At 40.4% G+C, this 24,976-nt stretch overlaps 1 long non-coding RNA gene across 2 annotated transcripts in view; it reads right to left on the bottom strand.

Moving 5' to 3' along the window:
- Positions 1-10,694, bottom strand: part of LOC144232581 (uncharacterized) — an 85,380-nt gene extending 74,686 nt beyond the window's left edge. For both annotated transcript variants that reach the window (XR_013335460.1, XR_013335459.1), the window contains exons 1-2: positions 10,290-10,694; positions 8,826-8,889 (exon numbers count right to left, since the gene is read on the bottom strand). This is a non-coding gene — a long non-coding RNA (uncharacterized LOC144232581). The remainder of the gene's footprint in view (positions 1-8,825; positions 8,890-10,289) is intronic.
- Positions 10,695-24,976: the final 14,282 nt, after the last annotated feature.

Here is a 24,976-nt window from a genome sequence, read left to right as displayed (position 1 = left end):
ACTTAAGTAAACTCAGTGCCAAACTAAATGCAAAAACAAGAACACACACACAAAAAAAACTTGTGTAAAACAAAAGGAGAGACAAAGTAGTGGCAGGAATTAATGAATTTGAAAACAGAAAAATAATAGAATGGATGCATCTAAGCTCTGGTTCTGCATAGAAAGAAATTACTGATCAAACAGTTAGCAGGTCTAATCTAATAAAAAGAGGAAAATAAAAGTACAGAAAACTGGGAATAAAAGAGAAACATGACCAAATTTATAAGTAAATATTGTATAAAATCTTATTCTGACAAATTAGAAAACTACAAAACTTGGATGATTTTTTAAGAAAATGTAAAAGATGTAGAAAAGTTGAAAGAAAAAATAACAAGGGGAGGGTTTTTTTAGGTTTTTTAAATTGAGGTATAATTAACATATAACACTATATTATTTTCAGGTATACAACACAATGATTTAAAATTTGTATAAAAGGTTTTGTATTTGCTTAAAATTTCCTGCCAAGAAAGAGGGAGGCTTTTTAATTTCTTAATGCCAATCTTTGCAGAAAAATAAGCCTGCCAGACCCACTTGCCTTACAATTATAGGCAAAATTTCTAAATAAAATATTGGCAGTGTCACTTGGAAATGTATTCCAAAAACAGTACCCTGTAACCAGAAAGAATTTGCAGTAAGAATGGAAGAATAATGTGCCATAGAAACCCTAAACCAAATCACTGCATTGTTCAGAAAAGAAGGGTCACGGGGCTATGAACACATTAAAAGCAAAAATGCATCTAATAATCTTCAGTATTTAATACTGACTGTCTCAGAGTCTTCCAATAAACTACGAGGAGACATCAGTGCTCCCTAAGGATGATGACCCCTATCTCCCACATTAAGCACTCCTAGCTTCAATGTTGAGACACTTCAGCAGGATATCAATATAATATCAGCATGGTATCCATATTGATGATGAAGAACACGTGACACTTTCTGTAGCCACTGTTTTCCAACACTGTCTGAAGGTCCCAACAATGCAAATGTCTTTGAAAAAGATAAATGACAATCTATAGATATTGCAAAGAAAGAGATAAGCGATTAGAAATACCAAAGAAAAGAACAAAACTTAACTTGGGGATATATGAGACCCAAATAAAGAAAGAGTTAAACCATTTTATCTGGGATAAAAGCATAAAAAGGAAAATTCTCCCCTAAAAATGAATAGACATAATTAATATTTTTAATTCTAGTAAAATCTTTGAAAACATGGCAGTGAAAAGCTAAAGTACATCTTCAAGAATTAAGTGCTTACTAATTTACCATGTTTTGAATAATAAGAGACATATGATTTCTTAAATACATATATTCCATGACTATATTGTTTAATTATATGTAAAAGCATATATATTATAACATGGTAAAAAATGACAGAAATGCAAACCTTCTGAAAGTATGAGAGTATTAGGTATAGAAATTATGGGAAAGCCCCATAAAGATTTCAAGGCAGGCATTAAACATCGTGTAGAAAAATATTACACCAGTAGGTTATGTTCACATAGTTAGAATGATCCCAAACTGTAAGTGGATATGTATACATACATATAGTATAGTATACATACACACACACACACACACACACATATATATATATATATATACTATGCTGTCCCAAAACCTTTTTTTAGTTTTGATTTATTGGGGGGAAAAAGCTGAGAGGTTATATCAGACAAAAGTGTATCATGGATATAGATGAATTTCCTTTAAATGGTATGTTTTCAGATGACTATTATTTGTTTCTTTGTTCTTTTCTGTATTTCCCACATTTTCTAGAAAGAATGCATTATAAAATCAAAAAGACATGTATTCATAACACTAGTATCTTGCATAATGTTTTGTAGCAAGAATTCTCACTCTTTTTTAATCACAGAAATCTCTGAAAATCTTATAAAACTTCAGAGCTCTTCCCCCCAAAACTTCATTAGATGCAAATAAGCACCATATTTTGCATAAAGTTAAAGGTCTTTATAGACCCACTGAAGTCCATTCAAGGACTCTGGGCATAGAGCAAACTATTCAAACCTCAAAGCAATTCCTTATGTATTCTCTCAACAGATCCTCAGCAAACGTTTATAATAGAAGAGCTGTTACATTTATCATGTTAACGATGAGGAAATTGAGTGTCTGAAGATTAAGAACACATAGCCAGCAGGGACAAAAGTAGCCAGGCCAGTGGCTGCATCTTCTTGGAAAACCTCCCGACTTCCTCGTGCCTTGGTTTCCTCATCAATAAGGTAGAGATAATAATACTTGCTCTGCATATCCCCCAGAGTTGTTAGGGAGAAGAAATGTAGAAGAAAGCATTTGCAAACATCATTTATCTTTATTATTATTAATACATAAATGTTTCTATTATGAATCTATTAAAACTCAGGCCAGTGCGAGGGTAAGTGCTGATGGGATCTGGGTGGGAGGGATAAAAAAGGCTAGCACCTCACTAAAAGGCAATTAAAATGTGCTGTTCTTGTTCAAAAAGTATGTCTCCAAGAGTAATTAGTAATCTATTGTGCATCGATCAACGGTTTGTTGGCCGAGTTCTATTATGTCAATTGCATGTAGCTATCCTATAAACTGAAGCAACACAATCCAGAGCTCCCTGCTTTAAAAAAGCCTTTTGCTTTTCCAGGTATCTGTGTTATTGCCCTGATTTAATGATGAAAATTTCATGTCAATTTCAAAGTCTTTCCACCACCCTCCTCCCAGACCTGCTGGAGAGGAAAGAACAATTAAGATACAGAAAGGGGTCATGAAGTTGCCACATCCCAGATGATTGTCAGAGGTCTTTCACTTGTCTTGACATCCCTGACATTGTGCCTTACTTGGGGACAGTCCTCCATGCACGTGAGTGGGTCGAAGTGTGTGAATAAGATGCTGTCTGAGAGGCTCCACCTCGACAAGACTCTGTCCTCGTCAGTAATCTGGATGTTTGAGAAGTCTGTTTTAATGTGGAAAATCCCTGAACACTGCACTGGACCATGAAAATACACGTAATCATTACTGAGTTTGAAACTTTCCTGAGCCAGTTCCTTCTGACATCTTTATCACAGATATTCTGTGACATCACCTAATGTACTAACAGTCTGTCCCTGAAACTGACCTTAAGTCCATTATTGACACTCCTATTTGGTTTTCACTGCCGATTTTTTTTTTTTCTTTCTTTCTTTCTTTCTTTCTTTCTTTCTTTCTTTCTTTCTTTCTTTCTTTCTTTCTTTCTTTCTTTCTTTCTTCTTTCTTTTTCTTTCTTTGTTTCTCTCTCTCTCTCTTTCGTTCTTCCTTTCTTTTCCTTTCTTTCTTTCTTTTTTAGCTATTTAGTTACGCCTTGTTCACTATTCACCAGGGGATGGACCATCTGGATTGATTATCTATTTTATTTCTTATGCACCCGACAGAAGTGTAGTTAAAGCTCAAAGCTTTATGTGATGATTCTTTCATCTTTAGTCATAACCCTCCTACAAATGCTCTAGAGTGATGGTTATAGAGCCCGTAAGTGTGAGATCACTCTAGGCTGCTCTTCTAACTTCTAAGTGGGGGTCAGTCCTCAGGGAGGGATAGAATTTCACAGCGTTTTCCCATTTCATTTGTATAATGAAATCATTGTTTGGCCTTCATTCTGTACTTTTGCCCTTTTTGGTCTTAAGGTAGACCATTCAGTAGCTCTCTCCAATTTTTCTCTAGGAAAACAAAGATTTGTAAATAGGCTCTCACTAAATCTCAAGAACTTGATTTCTTTCCTAAAAAAATTATATCAAATAAATCCCCCTCCCACAGAATTATGCATGGTACTTGCTTGTGTGTATTTGTGTATATATAGAAGTGAATTGATGTGAGAATCCACAATGTGCGAACTTGACAAATTTAAACAATCCACTGAAAATGAATCAATTATTATTATTAATTGGGTCATGTGATTCTATTATAGTGGTCTGATCACATTCAATCCCAAAGAGCAGTGTGCAATGAATTTCAGCCTTCAGTTGAATCACCTTGGGCACTTATTAAAATAGCGCCTAGCAAAATGCACTACTCCCAAACTACCAAGTCAGACTCTGGAGATGAGGCTCAGAATTACGTAGTTTTCAAAACCTTGATGGGGCTCACGGGTGGCTTAGTCAGTTAAGTGACAGACTTTTATTTTGGCTCAAGTTTCATGAGTTTGAGCCCCACATCAGACTCTGTGCTGGCAGTGCAGAGTCTGCTTGGGATTCTCAATGTCTCTTCCTCTCTCTCTGCCCTTGCCCCTGTGCACTTGCTCTCTCTCAGAATAAATTAATAAATTTAAAAATTTTTTTAAAAAGAAAACTTTGCAAAAGCATCACCTGGTTCCTAGTTTTCACCTGTATTTTTGACCTTGTATGGGGACACTAACATTGATTCCAGAGAGCCCTAAAGAGAACAAGGTCCCACCTAGACCAGCTCAAGCTAGGTGTGGAAGACAGCTCTGGACATGCTCTAACTTCATGTTCCAGCCTTAGAAATTGCATCTTGGAGGCCAATTGGAGTCTTCTCTGAGATGGATCAAAATGGGGATTTTAAGGCAGCTCTATTTAGGATGGACTTTGTGCCCTCATTTCTGGCCCCCCACAAAAACAATGAACGTTTCCCCTCACTCAGTCACTATTGCATTTTATTTTGCTAAGAGGGGTTTGCTGATATCATCGCTCATGAAATTTAAGGAGATTCTCCAGTTTGAGCTATCACTGACCATCACAGAAATGATGGTCTGGTGTTGTAAAACATTTGGATGTGAAGACTAAAAAATGCCCATGTAGAGTCTACAAGTATTTTCTGGATCCCCATGCTCCTCAGTTGCTCTGCCCCATCTATCAACTCTTTGGAAGGAGGATATAGCATATAAAGAAGGCAATGATTTTCTTTTCCTGAGTTTTGAAAGAATGATGACACTCACCTAAGGCAGTAACAAAGTGGGAGGGAGACCACTCATTCTTGGGTCTGTAACCAGTCATCAAACCAATCATTCTTCATTCTTTATTCTCCTCTTTTTTTAATTTTCTATAATGAGAAGTAATTTAAACAGCCATATGCAGTTATGCTTGCTGGAGTCTACTGAATATATGCTATGATTCATAATAATTACCTCACTCAGCATAAGACTTTTATTAGGATGGTGACATTTATCTTACCCATCACTTCTGTTTTTCACCAGTGACTTACCATATGACTTTGGGTGAGTAACCTCGACTCTCTCTGGTCATTAGCTCCTATCCATCCCAATGTAAGAAGAATAATGAGTTACAGCCAGTGGAGACTTTGGGATCAGAGGAGGAATCCTAATTTTGCTTAAGTAACAAATAATTCCCCATAAAAGTGTTAAGCATTGTGTTTATAAATAAACTTGGAAAACTACTTAAGGCCAATAGAGGAGTAAGCAGATGTGTCCATTCCTAAGCAGTGAAACAAACTGAGGTCCAGAAAAAAAAGAACTTGTTTTTGCATTGGAACTTATTTCAGTGTCCATGGAAAGGAATAGCTAATAACACTGTTTTCTTTCTCAATATAAATCAATAGAATCTCTTTTATGATGAATAAAAGTTAGAAGATCTATGGAGAAACACATAAATATTGGTGTTATTCTTGTGGAAACACACACACACACACACACACACACACACTTACAAATGTGGTGCTGTAATGGTTCAGTTAATGTTTCTGAGTCATCCACAAAAAAATAACTGAGTTTAGTGCAAGCACGTTCTTAAGGAAATGAAGTCATATAGCCAGCTATTTTCAAGCGGTACTTGGTACTGAGTATAACATTTTTCTTTAGCTTTTAGATGTCCTGGCTCAATGGAAAAATTAAAAAACTCGACAGATTGTTCTTTTCCATTTCATGACAGATACCTGGTCATTGAAAACTGTTTGTTAGCCTTTTCTTACCAACTCACTCAAAAGTCTAAATGTTGTTGGGTTGGGAAAGTGTTCTCTTGTGATGTAGAAGGTAAGATGCTGGGTGCTCGAAACACCCACTAGCGAATATAAATTGCTGACTAGGCAAAGGCAGGCTGAGAGCGCAGCCTTCACAAGTGGTTGTTTGTGAAGTAAACGGAGGTGAAGTTTGGGGGATCAATTTGTTGATTTGTCACCTAAATCCCTACAATGTTAAATAGAGGGCAAAAAGAAGGAGAATAGTAAAGTATAGAATGTTCACTTAATATAAATGGTACCGTTATAAACAAGAAGCCCAGTCAACAAACAGAAAAATGCAGGTGGTATCATGTTAAATGAAAGTCAACCCATAAATCAATGGACCAAAGGGTAAAAGTCAGAAATAAATCAACATATTTACGGAAACTGAATTTTGAGCAAAGATGATCATTCAAATTAGTGGGAAAATAATGTATTATCCAACAATAGTGTTGGGGCAATTATGCAGCTCCCTGAAAAAAGGGTACTCCTCCCTTTTCAAAGGCAGAATAATGAATGAAAATTAAATCATAAAAGCACTAGGAGAAAGCACAGAAAAATATTATAGTCTCAAAATGGAAAGTCATTCCAACTATGATATAAAACCCCTAAAACAACACAAATTAGTCAAACCAGCTACATAGAAGCATGTTTTTATGTGCTCTCTCTCCCAAATAAACATAATAAACAAAATCAAACTACAAAGAACAGAGAGGAAATCCTTAAAACTTTTTATGTAAAGAACTTATTAATATATAAGAAGTTTTTTAAAATCAATATTGAAAACTTCATTATAAATGGGTAGATGCTAGCAAAAATTCATAGAAAATAAAATAGAATGGCTTTTAATCATGTACAAAGCTTCTCAACTACACTCATACTAAAAAAGAGACAAGTCAAGACTTCAAGAAAATACTGTATTTCACCTATCAGGTTATCAAAGATCAAAAACTTGATGACACACTGTGCTGTCATCCATTGGCGGTTGGAGTGTAAGTTGGTAAACTTCTATGGAAGTCAATCAAAATATGGGACACGCATACTCTTTGATCCAGCAATTCCATCCCCACGCATTTGTCATGCAGAGAATTTAAAGTTCCTGTACTCCAAAGTCAAGAAAGAAAAACAATGACTATTCTTTGGCCATAGTCCCAAGGTACAAACAAGTCACCACTTCAACCTTTCTCAGAGCTATCCCAATCGATCAGTGAAAATCCAATTCACTTCTGACACTTCCTGAAGCCAGCTGTAAGCAACAGACTCACACAAACGGACAAGGTTCCGCAGCGAAGGGTCACCTAATCCTTCAGAACTCCCCCTTCAGAAAGTCTGTCAGTCCCCAGACTCAGTGCTTCCCCAGCCTATATCAGATCAGCTTGTGGCTTGTCTGGACAGAACATACCCTACACACACTGTCTCCCCCTGTGTAACAGTGATAAAGTCAGCTTTTGACTCAACAAATTGCTGCTTAATATAGAAACAGGCTATAGACAATGCAAATAATTTAAGAGGTCCGGTAAATTAGAAAACCAGAAACAGCAGATGTCTCCTTGAAAGGGAAATCGTTGTCATGGGGCAATGGACAGAGGAAGAGACACATACATTTCATTGAATAGCGTTTTAAGGGCTTGTTAAGTTTGGCACGTACACACCATTAAAGGATAAGTTATTTAAAGTCCGAATTTCTTTTTGTTATAATTTTTTAACAGTTTTTATTTTTGAAACTGAGAAAGACAGAGCATGAGCAGGGGTGGGGCAGAGAGAGAGGGATACACAGAATCTGAAACAGGCTCCAGGCTTTGAGCTGTCTGTACAGAATCTGATGCGGGGCTCGAACTCACAAACCACGAGATCATGACCTGGGCCGAAGTCGGAGCTTAACTGACTGAGCCACCCAGGTGCCCCCGAATTTCAAAAAATTAGATGTGTAATATGACAAGAAAGCATATGAAATTGATAGCGAAACTGTGACCATTGTGGTTATTTCTAAATAACTGACAGATAGTGTTTTAAGTACCTTTTGCTCTGAATATTCCACAATTTTGTGACATAAGTTGTAATTCTAAATTGCAACTCTTTATAAAAGTCCTCCTAGGGATCACACAAAAATATAACAAATGCCATCACTAAGTTGTAAGTTGGCAAAGAACAAAAAACGGGGGGGCGGGGAGTGACATAAATAGAACCTTACTTATTAGGAGAAAGAGCCAAAAAAAAAAAAAAAAAAAACAGAAACTGAAGAAGTCCAAGTACATCACAGGAGCAAAACTGACAGAGCGAGACCTTATGATGTCAAGGCTTCAAAGAAAAGCACGAAGCCTCAGTGGAAAATCAGAGCCCGAGATCCAATACCCCTTGATATAACTAAGAAGCAAACACAAGCTTAACATATGCATTCATTGTCTATTTCTTTTTAATATTTTTTTAAAATGTTTTATTTATTTCTAGGAGAGAGAGAGAGAGACAGCGTGAGCAGGGGAGGGTCAGAGAGAGAGGGAGTCACAGACTGAAACAGGCTCCAGGCTCTGAGCTGGCAGTCAGCACAGAGCCCGACGCGGGGCTCGAACCCACGAACCGCGAGATCATGACCTAAGGGAAAGTCGGATGCTCAACCGACTAAGCCACCCAGGCGCCCCTGTCTATTTCTTTTTAAAGTAAACTTAACTAAGAGAAGAGAAACACTGATTAATCTTAAATGGGTACTATTCTTCCCTTGATACACCACAAATACTGAGAAGGACCCAGCACATGGACTTACAAGAAGACAATATCTGCTTGAAGAACTGTCATCACTCATCAGAAATAATGTCTGCTCACTGAAGAGCCCATTAAGAATTGTAAAAGAAACATCTTTCTTTCCTTACCACCGGACAATGTGATCTTGGAATTCAGAAGCCAGGTTTAGCTTGTTTCTTTCACCAGATAACTCTGTAAAGGAGGGGGGAAGTGAGATAAATAATTTTTGTAAATGTTGCTTAAAGTTTTCCCTTACCTGTTGACTAGGGGATAAAGAAGTATATTAAAATGTCCAAACTATCAAATGGGGACCTATTTTCAGCATCATTTAATCTTGGCGTATTACTCAGACTGGGCTGATTGATAATTTAGGCTAGTTGTAGAGTTTCAGATAACCATTAATGCTAAAGAAACTCATACGTACATTTTATTATTCTATTCCTTAATTCAATTTTACCTACCCCACCCCTCCCATGCCGTTTTCATTTCTGGCCTTGAATACTTCACAGGGGTATCTTGGTTATGGGAAAACATACACATTTTCTTTCATAATTGTTCATTTTAATTGATGTCTTCACCTATAAACCTTGACAAGCAAGACATTTGAAAGATCTGATAATTAAACTGATTTAAAAAAAATTAAACTTCCTCCCGAAAAAAGAATTGTCACTTTTAAGATAAGAAAAAAGGTGAATTTTCCAACTTACTCATATTTCTTTCCATGTTACCAAAAAAAAAAAAAAAAAAATTACTGAAAGAATCACTTCTCTCCAGACTCCTTCATTCAGTTTTAGACTAATATCAGTCTCGTCCCACTTAGGGTTTTTAGGGTTTTCTCCAAATGCCTTCATCAGGCAATCTGGCAATATCTATTACAATTAAAAATGCATATACCCCAATGCCATTTCTGGGAATCGGTAAAAGCACAATGGTCCTCCTTCCAGCATTGCTGTCAAGAGCCAAGAGCCAGGGACCACGTACTCATCCATTGATAGAAGAATGGCGGAGCAGGGTTACGGGACAGCGCAGTGTTGGGAGACATGTTTTGGTCCTCAACACTGGAGAACGGACGCTACTGGCATCTAGTGAGTGGAGGCCAGGAAGGGTGCTCAACATCAAGTGGGCCACCAGACAGCCACACAACAAAGGTGTACCCTCCTGTATGTGAGGATTATCTCAGTTCATACTGGAATTAGGTAAGTATGGAAAGCATAGAGGAACTCTCACGCTGGGTTGTCAGAGAAGCGCATTTCAGGAGAGCCTGGAGCGAGGAGTGGGAAATGGTAATGGAGAAGAGGGGGTGTGGCTTCAGGTGCCCTTGACAAGACCAGCATCCCAATAGTATTTATTTTCTTTTGTTTTTGTTTTGTTTTGTTTTTTTTAGTTTATTTATTGAGAGAGAGGGACAGGGGAGGAGTAGAGAGGGAGAGGGAGAGAGAGAATCCCAAGCAGGCTCCACTGAGCTATCAGCACAGAGCCCAGTAAGGGGCTCGATCACAGGAAACATGAGATCATGCCCTGAGCAGAAATCAAGAGTCAGATCCTCAACCGAGCCACCCAAGCGTTCCTAGCATCTATTTTCGTATGCTTACATCAAAAGAAGAAAAAGTGCCACATTCAAGTCGTCTCTGCCGTGTTGACTAGTGTTCCTTGGACGCAGTTAAACAGAGGTATAACCTCAGAACTTCACTGAGACCACGCTCTTCACAGATGACAGAAAAATAAACCCAGCTGAGAAAAATCCCAATTTAAAGGGCACGGAGACTAAGAAAATGATACATTTGTCAGATGGCCTTTGACAAATTACCATGCCGTATCACTTGGATTCCCATGAATAATCTTGTCAGTCCCAATTAATTTGAATTAACCGCACCCTCTTCATATCAATAGCTTGGTATTTTTATTACACTAGGGGGAATTCGATTTAAAATAGAGCAGTAACACCAAAAATACAAGTGACTCATTCGCTTTGTATCAATGTGAGTTTGGTTGCTTTTGCTGCTCTTTCCCCTGTGGTTAGCACTTTAACTTCTATCCTGCTGTGAGTACACATCACAAGGGGTGTTCTGTACGATGTCACAGGTGAGCCACGCTGAGTCAAGGCCTTTCTAGATTAAGAAACAGTAATTCTTGGGGCGCCTGGTGGCTCAGCTGGTTAAGCGTCAGACTTCGGCTCAGGACATGATCTCACGGTTCGTGTGTTCTAGCCCCACATTGGACTCTGTGCTGACAGCTCAGAGCCTGGAGCCTGGTTCGGATTCTGTGCCTCCCTCTCTCTCTGCCCCTCCCCTGCTTGCTCGCTCTCTCTCTCAAAAGTAAATAAACGTGAAAAAATTAGGCACAGAAAAGATTAACATCAATCACTAATAATAAAATAGGACAATTACAACAATATTCCATAATGGAAGTTATGTGAATATGGTCTCTCTCTCTCTCTCAAAATATCTTAGTGCACTGTCCTCACCCTTCCTTTTGTGATGATGGGAGATGACAAAACGCCTCTGTGATGAGATGAAGTGAGGTGAGTGACACAGGCACTGTGACGTAGCATAGTCTGCCTCTGACCTTCTGAGATACATCAGGAGGAGGATCATCTGCTTCCAGAAGGGTTGGAGGATCAGGATGAAGGGTGAAGGGTGAAGTTTGAAGGATGTGGATACATGTTGCACTATAAATTTTTCTAAAACTTAGCTGTGTATTATATTGTTCTGACATTCTAAAAAATACCAACCCTTTCTGGATCCAATTCTTAGGGATAACAAAGGGCCCCTCCAGGAGCGGGATGTTAGTGAGGATGCGGAGAAGGGGGAACCCTCTTGTACTGTTGGTGGGAATGTAAACTGGTGCAGCCCCTCTGGAAAACAGTGTGGAGGTTCCTCAAAAAACTAACAATAGAACTCCCCTATGGCCCAGCAATAGCACTGCTAGGAATTTATCTAAAGGATATGGAGTGCTGATGCATAGGGGCACATGCACTCCAATGTTTATAGCAGCACTTTCAACAATAGCCAAATAATGGAAAGAGTACAAATGTCTATAGACAGATGAACGGATACACACACACGCACACACACACACACACACACACACACACACACACTGGAATACTACTTGACTACTTGACAGTGAGAAAAAATGAAATCCTGCCATTTGCATTCCAGTGGATGGAACTGGAGGGCATTATGCTAAGTGAAATAAGTCCATCAGAGAAAGACAGATATCATACGCTTTCACTCATATGTGGAATTGAGAAACTTAACAGAAGACTGTGGGGGAAGGGAAAGAAAAAATATATATAGTCACAGAGAGGGGCAAACCATAAGAGGTTTTTAAATACAGAGAATAAACTGAGGGTAGAAAGAGGTGCAGGGGCTGGCAGAGGGGGAAATGGGTGATGGGCACTGAGGAGGGCACTTGTTGGGATGAGCACTGGGTGTTTTATGTAAGCAATGAATCACAGACGATAGAAAAATGATAGATAGATAGATGATAGATAGATAGATAGATAGATAGATAGATAGATAGATAGAAGGTTTTTTTTTTATATATATCTTAGTACCTTCCTTTATATATATAAAAAGATACTAAGATAATAAAAAACCTAACCAGTCCAAAGCCACATGTCCCCTGTGTGGTCATCACACCCCAGGAGACCATGCTCCTCTGCCTTGATCACTGGGCCACCCCAGAACCCAAGTCCTGGGCAAATTATCCAAACCAGCCAATTGTAAACTGTTGTCCCTGCCCTGCGTTGTCTTTCCTGAGGCCCCAGGTGGAGTGAGCACTGTCCCCCACCCTCTTGTGCCCTGTCTCCTGGCCACCCTGCTGGATTCCCCTCATGGCCCTGCATGGCGAGCAGTGCCCCATCCCAAAGACCTGTGGATATAAGACACTTTGTTGTTGTCGTGTTTCCTGAGCCTCTCCTCCGTCTCCTCCTGTGCCCACACCTGACCCATCATCTCATAAAAGTGTACAACACACAATGGGGCGCCTGGGTGGCTCAGTTGGTTGAGTGTCCAACTTCAGCTCAAGTCATGATCTCGCAGTTGGTGGGTTCGAGGCCGATGATGCACGCACACACGCGCATGTGGGAACACACACACACACACACACACACACATACACACACTACATCTAAAACACACATAGAATGTGGAGAAGTCCAAAGGTGTTTGTAAACTGAAGACAAGGACCTAACGGAGGCATCTTCTTGTTGCTTCTGCATTTCCCAACAAAGCTCAAATTCCTCCCTGCCTTGACTTCCTTCCTCAGCACCAGGTGACCCTCTAAAGATTCATCTGTGGTGGATTTCTTGCCCACTCTCCCAAGTGGTTCCTACATGCTATACAAATTTCCCCCCAAATGTCACCTCTTCTGAGAAGCCTCCTGTGATGTGTCCAGCTGTGCTTCATAGTGTGTAGACCGCCTGATAAACACTATTAACGTGCACTGGGCTCTATGATTCCTGTCCCCTCACTTACCCTTCTCGTCTCCCTGTAATGGGACAGGCTTGGCTGTCCCATGGACTGATGCCTGGCACAGGACAAGACATAGGTTCGTGGAATTAGTTAATCTAGTTTCTGTACAAATGGGGAGGAAAGGGCCAGATGGCATGGTCCATCCAAGGCTACTCAGAGAGCTGTAATAACTGAATATTTTGTTTCTGCCTTCAAGCATTGCCTCAGATTTTGTTTTGTTTTGTTTTTCTGAAAAAAAAAATTAAGTAACTGATGGGGACTGTCTTTCCCCAAGGGAAACCGAGAAAAGCAACTGTATATCCTATGAAGAATGTAACTATTGTTTAGTCATGAATCGGTTTCAAGTAATTCTCAGGAATACTGAGTCTTGACCTTTCTCTTCCCAGGGTGAAGTAAGAGCCACAGGGCTGTTGCACACACAGCTTCTACATGTGAAAATCTGAGGGCTCTGCATGTCCCCCTGAAAGCCATCAGTGTTTCCCATGCTCAGCATTATTCCCTGGGCTTCCAAAGAAACCCACAGTAAAAAATCAGACTCAGGTTTAACCCTACCTCCTCCAGAGTCCCTTGGACCATTAACCTCCCTCTGCCCCTGACATTCTTCTGTGTTGTTGTTTTTTTTCCTATTCTTTCTTTGGTTCTTTCTTCCTCTCCTCATCCCAACAAACTTCTGCAGTCAGAGTCAGTATCCTGATTTTAAAGATGAGACAAACCGACTCAGAGAGATTCAGTAACTTGTCCCTGATACCACAGCTCACCGACACAGCATGACCCCCAAATCCTAGGCATCTTTTCATTTCATAGTAAATCTTTATGATCTCTTTTTGATTGACGTAACATACAGAATGGGATGGGCACAGGAGAAGAATGGAAGAGGGTGAGACAGTAGGAAAGAGGTAGGAGCTTGGGTTTGGTAGGTGTTCCCTGTGAATCTGTATGAATGTTGAGCAAAATTACTTACCCATCCTAAGCCTTAATTGTCTCCTTCAAAAAAAATAGAGAGAAAATGGAGTTGCCGTCATTAGACTGATGTAGGAATAAATGAGACATATATGAAAAGTATATTAGCCCTGCATCTAATCCATAACATGGTAAGTAAATACGTTATCTGTGAAACTGAGCAGAGGGACGTGAGTGTGAGTGTGTGCAGCTGCTGGTGTGTGCAAGAATATGTACACCAGAGTCTGCCATGAGCTTCTGTGTGCAAAAGCTCTTATAGTGTGAACAGGTGGGAAGCCTAAGCTGACTTGACCCCAGAGAAACAGACTCACAAGTGCTGTAATTCTGTGGGGGGTTTTTTGTTTGGTTGGTTGGTTGGTTGGTTGGTTGTGTTTGTGTTTGTTTTTTGGAAATGCCAATCCCCAGCCACTGTTGGGCTGGAAAGCCTGAGAAAGCCAGGCTTCCAGAAAGATCTGGAGGGGACAGCAGCAGGTGATTGCCGAGGATGGCAACCCAGACCACTTCAGTAGGCAGGAGAGGCGATGTGGGTGATCGCAGTGGGCAATGAGTATCTTTAAACTATTGGTTTTCTTAAAAATGCTACTATTTCCTTTTTCTAGTGCTTAGCTCTGACAAATGTAGTGAATAAAAAAATAAGAATGTTGGGGCGCCTGGATGGCTCAGTTGGTTAAGTGTCTAACTTTGGCCCAGGTCATAGTCTCACACTGCGTGAGTTCAAACCCCATATGGGGTTCTGTGCTGAAAGCTCAGAGCCTGGAGCCTGTTTCAGATTCTGTTATCCATCCCTCTTTCTCCCCTCTCCCTCTCGCACTCTGAATCTCAAAAATCAATAAACATTAAAAAAAAGTTTAAAAATAAAAATAAGAATGTAAGGTACACCCAGTGAAACTTGAATTTTAGATCAACATATTTGCACTGTATAATAAAACCTTTATTGGGGCACCTGGGTGGCTCAGTCGGTTGAGCGTCTGACTTCAGCTCAGGTCATGATCTCACAGTTCATGGGTTCGAGCCCCACGTCAGGCTCTGTGCTGACAGCTAGCTCAGAGCCTGGAGCCTGTTTCAGATTCTGTCCTCTCCTGCTCATGCTCTCTCTCTCTCTCGCTCTCTCTCTCTCTCTCTCAGAAATAAATTAAATGCTAAATTTTTTTTAATACAGCCTGTATTTACACATTTGGTAATTCTTGCTTTGAGCAATGGAGTTTCTATGTGCCCTTTCTCTGGAGGAACCATCAGAGATGTGACTGTGCTTGAAACTCTTGGTCCCCGTGTGACAAGAATGATTGATCAGGGCTGATCCTTAAAACATCAAATCGCAGAAAGGTTCAAGAGCCCTCCTGGGGAACCAAAACATCATTGCTAGTGGAATGCTTCATTTCTCCTGCAGCATCAATGAAAATCTCTCATTCCGTGAAATGTCTCCAAAATACAAGTTATTAATTTTTTTTAGTTCTCAAAATACCTTTTCTTTTCATTAAGATACCAGCCATTTAGGAAGGATCTGTTTCCTTCTTCCAAATACATAAAATTTCAATCCCTCCATCCCCATGTGACATAACTATTATTAATCCTGGTGGAAATTTTCCACAAAGTCGGTGCTGCTTTAGTTTACGCTGTCAAGTTACCATACGGTCTGCAAGGAATTACAAACATTTAAGCTTTTGTAAGCATTGCGATTTCTTTAAAAGTTCAGAAACCGCAGACTTGCATTAAGGACTATTGTGAAAGGTTTTCACTAAGGGTTCATGAGTCAAATTCTCTGTAAAAGAGCAAAAAGACAATTTACCTGAATAGGGAAAACCTATTTCAAAAATCCCACCTCCAAGAGTTTTGCCGTCAACTAGAGAAGGACAAAGAGAAAATTTGTCCTGTTGTTCAGTCTTGTGCTTATTTTACATGCACGTGAATTTCATTTGAGAACCTGCACCCTCCTCAGGGCAGGAACAGGTAGTTATCAACGCATATGGCCCTGGTATTGACCCTGCCGCAGCAGTCCTTGAGCAGAAATGCATTTAATCATTGTTACCCAAGGGGCACCTGGGTGGCTCAGTTGGTTGAGCATCCAACATCGGCTCAGGTCATGATCTCACAGTTCGTGAGTTCGAGCCCCACAACGGGCTCTGTGCTGCCCGTAGATCCTCTGTCCCCCTCTCTTCCTCTCTTTCTCTCTCTCCCTCTCAAAAATAAATAAACATTAAAAATATAAAAAATAATCATTGTTATCCAAAAAGTTTGTGCCTAGGAACCAGCAAACTTATCAAAGGATGGTTTGCAAGGTTTCTTGTGCAAAGGATCCTCTGAGGTGCTTGATTTAGAGCCAACATTCCCAGAGCCTATCCCTCTGCTGTGCAGGCTCAGTGAGCAGGGAGAGGCCTGGGATCCTGCACGTCAACCATCCGACCCCCCTCTGACTCGAGCGTCAGAGTTTCTCTGAACACATCGGGCACCCCCTGCAGAACCGTGTTGTTTGCTGTGTAAGCCTCTCGGATCTATAAGGATGTGGGCAAGGTGTCAGGGATAACATCAGGGGCGGCTTGCAGATTTCTTATCTCTACAGGGTTCCCATTCAGGGAAGAGAGAAAAGAGGGGAATCCACAGACCGCAGGATGCCCGGGACACAATGAGCTGCCAGGATCCTTCTCATCCATCCCCAGTTCCAGGGCGTGGGAGTGAATTTGGAAAAGCCAAGCTTGAGAAGGCAAATTGCAGAAAGGCTTCCTCTGCTGAGGGGCCAGGAGGAACGTGCAGGGGGTGGGTAGGACGTTCACCAGCTCTGGACCTGGCCCCGCAGCAGCAGGTGCTGGCGTTAGACTGGGAGTGGGGGAGGGCAGCATTAATGCCACAAAACCCTCCTTTGCTTTTGAACACCATCTTCCTATTGCAAACACTGCCCCCCATAACAGTTTCTGTACCACTCTGCTCTTCCGACTTAGGGAAGTGACCTAAAATAGCAAATAAAATTTTCCATTCGTTACTCACTAAAGACCTGAGTTGATTCTACCTTTAAATGGCCACAAAACCTTGACTTGGTTACCTGGAGTCCTCCCAATGTGACTTCTGCTAGGACAGGAGTCATGTTATAACACAAATGAAAACCAGTCACCAAGGACAGTAAGTCTCTGCTTCCTACAAATAGCAAAGGAGAGATAAGATCTCAGAGCTCCTGGCAGCAAGGCTTCGAGACAGGAGCTCAGCCCAGCTGCTTGGGTTTGAATCCTGGTTCAGCCCCCACCAGCCAACTACTGGCAGGCTCCTGTTCCTTCATCTTTAAATCAAAGAAAATTCTAGAATAAGAACAAGGGAGGATGGGCAGGGTTACTAACAGGAATGCTTTGAGGTTTAACTGAGTCAATGGATGTCAAGTGCTTTGTATCAGGTATGTGTTAAGTGCTCAGGAAATATTAATCACCATCGCCAGTAGAAGAAAGTGCTCACAGAGTATCAATGCCCCCACTGAGTCCAAGGACAATCATAATAATCTTTCTGCATATCACGAGGTAAGAAAGGGCTCTTGCCAATTGTTAGTTCTGTCTGTCCACCTGCCATGCTAAGGGACGTCCGTCTCCCTTCTCTTCCCTAGAGCATGAGCACGTGCAGTATCTGAGACTCTGTTCTCTCTGAACTTTTTACACCTGAGTTGATTAATTAATCATAGTTTTTGCTACAAATCTGAGAGCAATTCCCTGAAACAAGGGTTAATTCTTCTCTCTTTGTCTGTCTTCCTCTCTGTGTCTCCTACCCTCTTTCCTCCACTCGTTGATTCGCTGGCTCTGTGTGTGTGTGTGTGTGTGTGTGTGTGTCCCATATACATGTACACACACACACACACACACGCACACCATTTTAAGACAGAGTAGAACAACAAGAGGAAAATACTCAACTGCCTAGTTTTCTAACATAAGCTAAGACCCCTCCTCTGGTTCCTCCATCTACCACGTGAACAGAATTGAGAAACTACACATCCCTGATAAAGTAAATGACAAGGATTATGCTTACTTCAGCCCAACCTTAAAATCCTCTCATTCCTTTCTTCCTCCCTCTCTCCACTAGCTAGATTGCACACATGTGAGGCTGAATGTCCTGGAAAATGGACGAGCACATAGATTTACCCACAGAGAAGCCATGTTTTGTCTGCATCCCAAATGTTATTAAATACTTTGGGGACCACATTCAGTAAGATGAGATAATAATCACCACTTGTAGCTCTTCAAGTCCGTTGCCCTTAAGGACAAGGAAGGAAAGTCGGAAAACCCCACATCCCTTCACTGGGGCCGTACCTGGAAGCTCTCACATCCAGACAGATCCTCAAGGCCCACTTGGTGGAATCAAGAGAATTACTGCGGGAGAACTCATTCATTTTTACCCCAGCTTTATTGAGATTTTATTGACATATAACACATGTGGTGATTTGATGCATGTATATATTGTGAAACAGTTACCAAAATAAGGTTGGTTAACTGCCCCATCCCCTCATGCAATTAGCAGTTTTGCTGTATGGTGATAACACATGAGATCCACTCCCTGAACAGCTTTCAAGTATATAATTCGGAGCTCATTTAAAGATATCAAGATCAGGGGCTCCTGGGCGGCTCATTTGCTTAGCCGTACGACTTCAGCGCAGGTCATGATCTCACGGTTCGTGGGTTCAAGTCCTGCATTGGACTCTGTTGTCAGTGCTGAGCCAGCTTTGGATCCTCTGCCCCACCTCACCCGCTCATATGCGTGTGCTTTCTCTCTCTCTCTTTCTCTCAAAAATAAATAAACATTTAAAAAAAAAAACAGATACAAAGAGCAGAGCTGTCTAGCTCTAGGACCCTGTGGAATTTTTTTTTAGGGGATAAGGCAGTTGAGAAAGAGAAAGTAGAAGAGGCTCAGCTAAGATCACGAAGTCTTCTGATGAGACAGAAGCATTTCCTAGAAACCAGGATAGGAAGTCAGTTTTCACCGACTCTTGGATTTCACAACTTCTGAAGCTGTGCAGGTGGTTAAAACGGACATTTTACTTCTTAAACAATCTAGCTGGCCTCTAGATTCTCAAGAAGACCTGGGCCTCTTCTCTGGGTCAGGATAGCTGTCTCCTCCAAATTTCTTGGCACTGTTTCCCATTAGAGCTACAGGATGCCCAGTTTCCCTGAAAATGTAAAAGATTTCAGAATACAGGATAATCTTTGTTTAATCAAAATCTCCTTCAGTGCTGCTGTTTTACCATGGTAATTCCTAGAATTACAGAGGGGGGGAAACCCTGAAACTTTGAAGTTCGTGCAGAAGAAATTAACCATGGTAGTTNTTTCGAATTCCTGCCTCTCTCTCTCTCTCTCTCTCTCTCTATATATATATATATGTATATATATACATATATATATAACTTTTCTACAATGAGACTTTAAAAAGAAACAGCTCAAATGTAATGGTTTGCCTAGTACCTCAGAACTGTATTCATATCTATAAATTCAAGTCTTTTATCCAGTGCAAATTAGAATTGTTTTCCCTGAAGCGTTTATTATAAAGAATGGTATCCAATGGAAAGTTGACACAATTTGTGTATTCTAGCCAATATCTCAGTTAAAAATGAAGAAATGTAACTGAAAGAAGTAAGATGCAACGTAAGGAGAGATTTATTTCTACATTGTGTCCCGAAAACAATTTCTTTTGGAAACTTCTAGAAATGTAATAGCTTTGTTAATGAATAGATTATTTTCACAGTTTATTATCTTCTATTACAGGGTTCATGGCACAGAAAATGCTACAATGGAATGAGCTCTCTGCGTCCCCTGCTCCTCTTACGGAATAGCTGGTTATCAAAGGCCTTCCCCTGTATTCTCAGGTCAGATACCTCCGCTACCTACTGGAAAGCACTAAAACAAGTGTCACGTGCCAATGTGAATGCAAAGGATTGGCTTTTCATATCCAGGCAGGGCTTGTTTTCAGCTGTTTTTATTTCTGAAATGAAAAGCAGTTCCCAAGCTCTTTGAGGAAGTTGAGCAGCTCCATGATTTAAGTGACATGTGATGAGTCCCCGCAGTCTCTATCTTAGTCACCATATTAACATCAGGGATGTGACGAGAGCTGTACTGTCCTAAATGCACACTTCCCAAAGCACTGGGCTTGTTTGTTGCTTTCTGAAAGGGAAGTGCCCTGTGCAGGTCTTTCTTCATTAGGACATGGGCAAAGGGACCTTCTTATCCTGCAATATGGAGTTTCAATAAATATCCTCCTTTGGTCTGATTTCTTACTCTCCAGACAATTCCTTTGGCTTTTAGGCTCTTAAAAATAAAAGCTAAATTCATTACTTTTCTGTTTTCTTTTATGTACTGCTTTAAACAGGAAATCAATGTTACTCGAATAAGCAGAATTTAAGTATAAACAAAACCGGTAACTGTACCTCCCTCCCCCCACATTTAAAGAATACCCAATGTATTTAGCCAGGAATGAAAGCCAAAATTGCCTTGCCATGTGTGCATGGTTGATCACCCACATAAAAACCAAGAGGCGTTGGTGCAATGCAAAGGAGACTTGAGATAAATACATTCATTTTAAGAGTAAATGGATAATTTCTTTCCTCACAAAATTAGAAAGTGATGGTACAGAGGAGCAATAAAATGTGGCAGAGGTAACAGATGGGTTGGGGTTATTCTCTTTCAGACTTTACCCAAGAGAAAGAGACGGGAGAGTTGCCTAATCCTGGTATCACATTTCCGGCTGTGACAGGAAGAGATAGATCATAATAGATAAAAATGGAAAATGTGGGAAAAAAAAATCAAATACTTCTAAGAAAGACACAATGCAAGACCCAGCTGTGGTATATATGAGAGGAAATGAGTGTCGCAATTCGCTGAGGCTCAGGTCACATGGTCACCCATGTTCTAATGGCAGAACCCTGGCAACCATCAGGAGTGGCCTGAGACAGCAAGAGAACCCCAGAACTCGGGACCCTACTCCTCAATCCAAGCCACCCTCTCCCCCAAACCCAGGGCACCTCTCTGCAGCCTGATGCTCAACACCCCCTTGGATGAGTTTCTAGATATCCTTTCTGAAATTCAAAGTCCACTCTTTCTCTCTCTTTTTTTTTTAAGTTTTTATTTATTTATCTTAAGAGAAACAAAGAGAGTGAGTGGAGGAAGAGCAGAGAGAGAGGGACAGAGAATCAAAGCAGACTCCACGCTGACAACAGAGAGCCTCATGCAGGGCTCAAACTCTGCAAACTGCAAGATCATGACCTGAGCCAAATTCGGACTCTCATAAGACTGAGCCAACCAGGCGCCCCAAACTCAATTCTTTCTTACTTGACTCTCCACAGAAAAGTACAGGTTCTTGCTGCATTCACGTCTCTTCTCCAGACTCAAACGCAGTTTAGCTCACTGACTTTTCCGCCCATGAAACAGCTACAAGTCTTTTCAAACTCTACCCATAAAATTACCCTCTCAACAATGCAAGATCCTCCCATGATATGGTAAGTTCTCCAGCAAATAATTCTCTATGTTCTCCATTTCTTCCCATGCAAGAACCAAATGTGCAAATCTCCCCTAATAAAGGAATGAATGATAAGGTGATTGTCTGCTTCACAACCTTCTCTCCCCTGGAATGCAAGTCCCCTGTTAGCAGAGGCCCTGCGGGTCTCATTCACAGCTGACTTGTGCTTAAAGGCTGAATGTGCATTTCTTGAATGGCTGGATCACTGAGTGAATGAATGAATGGAATGAATGAATGGAAAAACATTATGCAAGGCAAGAATCTGTCTTACCCCACAACCCCAGACTTTCCCAGCCACTTTGTTAATATGGAACATAACACTTCCCAGCAAAGTAGACAGTTAGTCCTGGAGACTGGGGGCCCCTAGGGGAGGGAGTCTGTGTTCTTGGAAAAACATGATAGTGGTAAAAGGAAAGGGGAAGTGCATCTGCTCTAAGGGAACTAAGCCTAAATCAAACATGTCTGACTGCTCTCATGGACTCCAAAAACAAATACAGAAATATTTATTGCCCAAGTTGTTAGGCAGATTTAGGACAAGCAGACTTGTTTAGGTCCCCTTTTATAAATAGAGTTAAGTACACTCTGCTTCTTTAAAAATATTTTTTTAATCTTAAAGAATCTTGAGATAGTCTGGTGGGGGAAAAATAAAAATATGTAACAGTCCTTGAAAATTAACCTTTCCATTGACAGAAGACTCACACATTCCCATCAGGACATTCTGGAATAAAATGCTAGTATATACTTTAAAAGTATAACCAGCAAATCCAGGCTAGAGCTGGATCTAAGCTGAAGAAAGCTCCCAGTTCTGGCCCTCAGACCGAAGCAAGGATGGAAGGTTTTGTCTCCATCACTGACACCCTGGACCACCTGCTGTGCTGGGGAATCAAGATTCACTCCACACCTTCAACTCAGACGCCAGGCTGCGTTGTCCTCTGTCGGGATCATGGCCGACCCTTAGAGTCACCTCACAAGTGCAAAGAAAACAAAGCTGTGTTCCATTAACAATAATAGTGGCTTAAATGTTGCATAGCATTTTACAGTGTGAAGTGTATTACTTCCATATGTATTATTTCACTTAATAAACTTATGTATTATTTCACTTAACAATGTTGAAAATCTTCTGTAAATATTATTTCACTTAATAACCCTGAAAATCCTATAAGGTAAGCATACCTAATACTATTAACCCCGCTTAATAGATGAAGAAACATATCTAAGGAGGTGAAGCTTCTGCCTGATGACATGTGGCAGCCCAAGGTCTACAAGTTGGGACATTTGAAACCCTGAAGAGTGGGTTAGATGACAACTTCTATCTTGTTCTCTTCTCAAGATGAATGCCAAAAATGTCTTAGACTCAAAGTCTGGAAAGTCAGTATTTATGCTGTCCAAAATTTATTTATATAGTGAAAAGCCAAGTGAAACACAGCAGTGGAGAGGGAGGTGATACTTGGTGTCTCTGCATCTGAGTCTTCTCATCTGTAAAATGGGGCTAATTATAGACCCAATTTCACTGACTTGTGAGGTTTACACCCCTATAGAGCACTTGCCGCTGCCTGTGGAAGGCAGTCAGTACTCAATAAATGTTAGCTGTTATCACATTTGAGGTGAGCTTCATAATGACAATCCGAAACATTTACTTTGCTTCTCTTTCCACATAGGATATCTGACCTGAGGTGAATCTGAAATCAAAATGGTGGATTGATTATATCAGCAAATCACTGCACTGTAGATCAGAGGACAGTGATTTTCCTTAAATTATACAACAGTTAAACTAAGTTAAAGTTAAATTAAAGAGAGTCCCTGCTACATGGACAGTCATATGCTTGGAATGAAACCAGTGAGGCAGCCCCCCAAAACGTGATCTCTGCTGCCTTCTGGGGTTGGATTCAGAGATACTCTGAGCCTCTGGTTTTCATCTCACATCCCCATCAACTCTTCTCGCTTAGACATGTTCCTTTCTACTTCCTTTTATATCCAGGAGTGATGCTAATGGCAGCTGTATCTCTCTTCTTTTCTGAGAAATACCACAGTACAGAAACATGTTTAAATTGGCTTAACCCATAATTTTCCAAACTCATGTATGCATCAAATTTGTGTGTGTGTGTGTGTTAATACCCTGCAAACATTCCAGAAAATATTCTTCTAGAACACAGCATGCGTTGAAAGTCAGGATCCTCCTGGACACCATACAAAGTTGACACCATTAGAAGAGATTTACCACCTGTGAGTTGAACCACAGAGAAAACCTTTCAGCTGGCTGGGTCAGCCCCAAGACCACAAGAAAACTCTAATCCCAAGCTTCACCCCAGAGTTTACTCCATCCTTCTAGACATGCTAGATCTTCTGGCAACAGTGCAGACAAAGCTATCATAGAAATCCTAGTGCTAGAAAGCAATAATGCTGGATTAATAATAATAATAATAATAAGTTAAATATATAAGTGAATACACAAGTAAGAAAAAATTCAGTTTCCAGAAATGAAAAGGGAACTGAAAGCCGTGTCTGGAAACACTGGAACTGAAACTGTAGCTGGCCTGGTGACAGAATAAGAGAAAAAGGGTTTTGGAGGAAAGAGATTCTAATGACTCAGAAACTGCACTTACCAGGAGTTAAAAACCAAGTGTATGCCCCCAATTGAGGTGGGATGTTGACACGGAAACATTTGCATAAAGTCAGAATTTTCAAATAACCCCACCCCAAGATTCTATTACCTGGTTAGTCAAGATTGCAAGGAAGATTTTCAATAATTAGAGATTTTTTTGTGAGGGGAGAAAACATCCCCATGGAAAACAGAACTCTAAAGCAGCATGACTGAGAGAATGCACTGCACTGCTTCCATGATGCACAAATCCTCAGAATGAGAAATTAACATAAAGTTTGCCCCCAGCCTAGTGGGTTGCTGGGATACCCAGCAAAAGCAAATGCAAAATTACTCAGCGGGACCTTCCTTAACCCAGGCCAGAAGGAATATAATTCTCACTGAAAATGAGCACACGGTAAGGGATTTTAAACTACACCAACAAATGCTCTATTCTAAACAAAGTGGAAGACTCAACAAGCAGGAGTGTTTGATACCTAAAGACATCAAAAAAAAAAAAATCTGAAAAGAAGTGTAAATGTATGATGTTAAAACAAAGATATGAAACACGGACTAAAAGTCAATAGGTAAAAACAAGATTCTATGGACTAAAAAAATTGTAAATTTCAATAATAACTAAATAGAAATTTTAGAATTAGCAAAATAAGTCATTAAAATTAAAACCCAATGGATGGGTTAGTCAATGAATTAGACAAAGCTGAAAAAAGAATTAGTGAACTGGAAGTCAATGCTGAGGAAATGATACAGCATGAATCACAGATAGATAAAGGGA

The sequence above is a fragment of the Crocuta crocuta genome, unplaced genomic scaffold (genome assembly GCF_008692635.1).
Source record: "Crocuta crocuta isolate KB4526 unplaced genomic scaffold, BGI_CrCroc_1.0 scaffold84, whole genome shotgun sequence".
Lineage (NCBI taxonomy): Eukaryota > Metazoa > Chordata > Mammalia > Carnivora > Hyaenidae > Crocuta > Crocuta crocuta.
The sequence above is the reverse complement of the archived record's forward strand: the minus strand, read 5'-3'. Positions and strand labels throughout refer to the sequence as shown.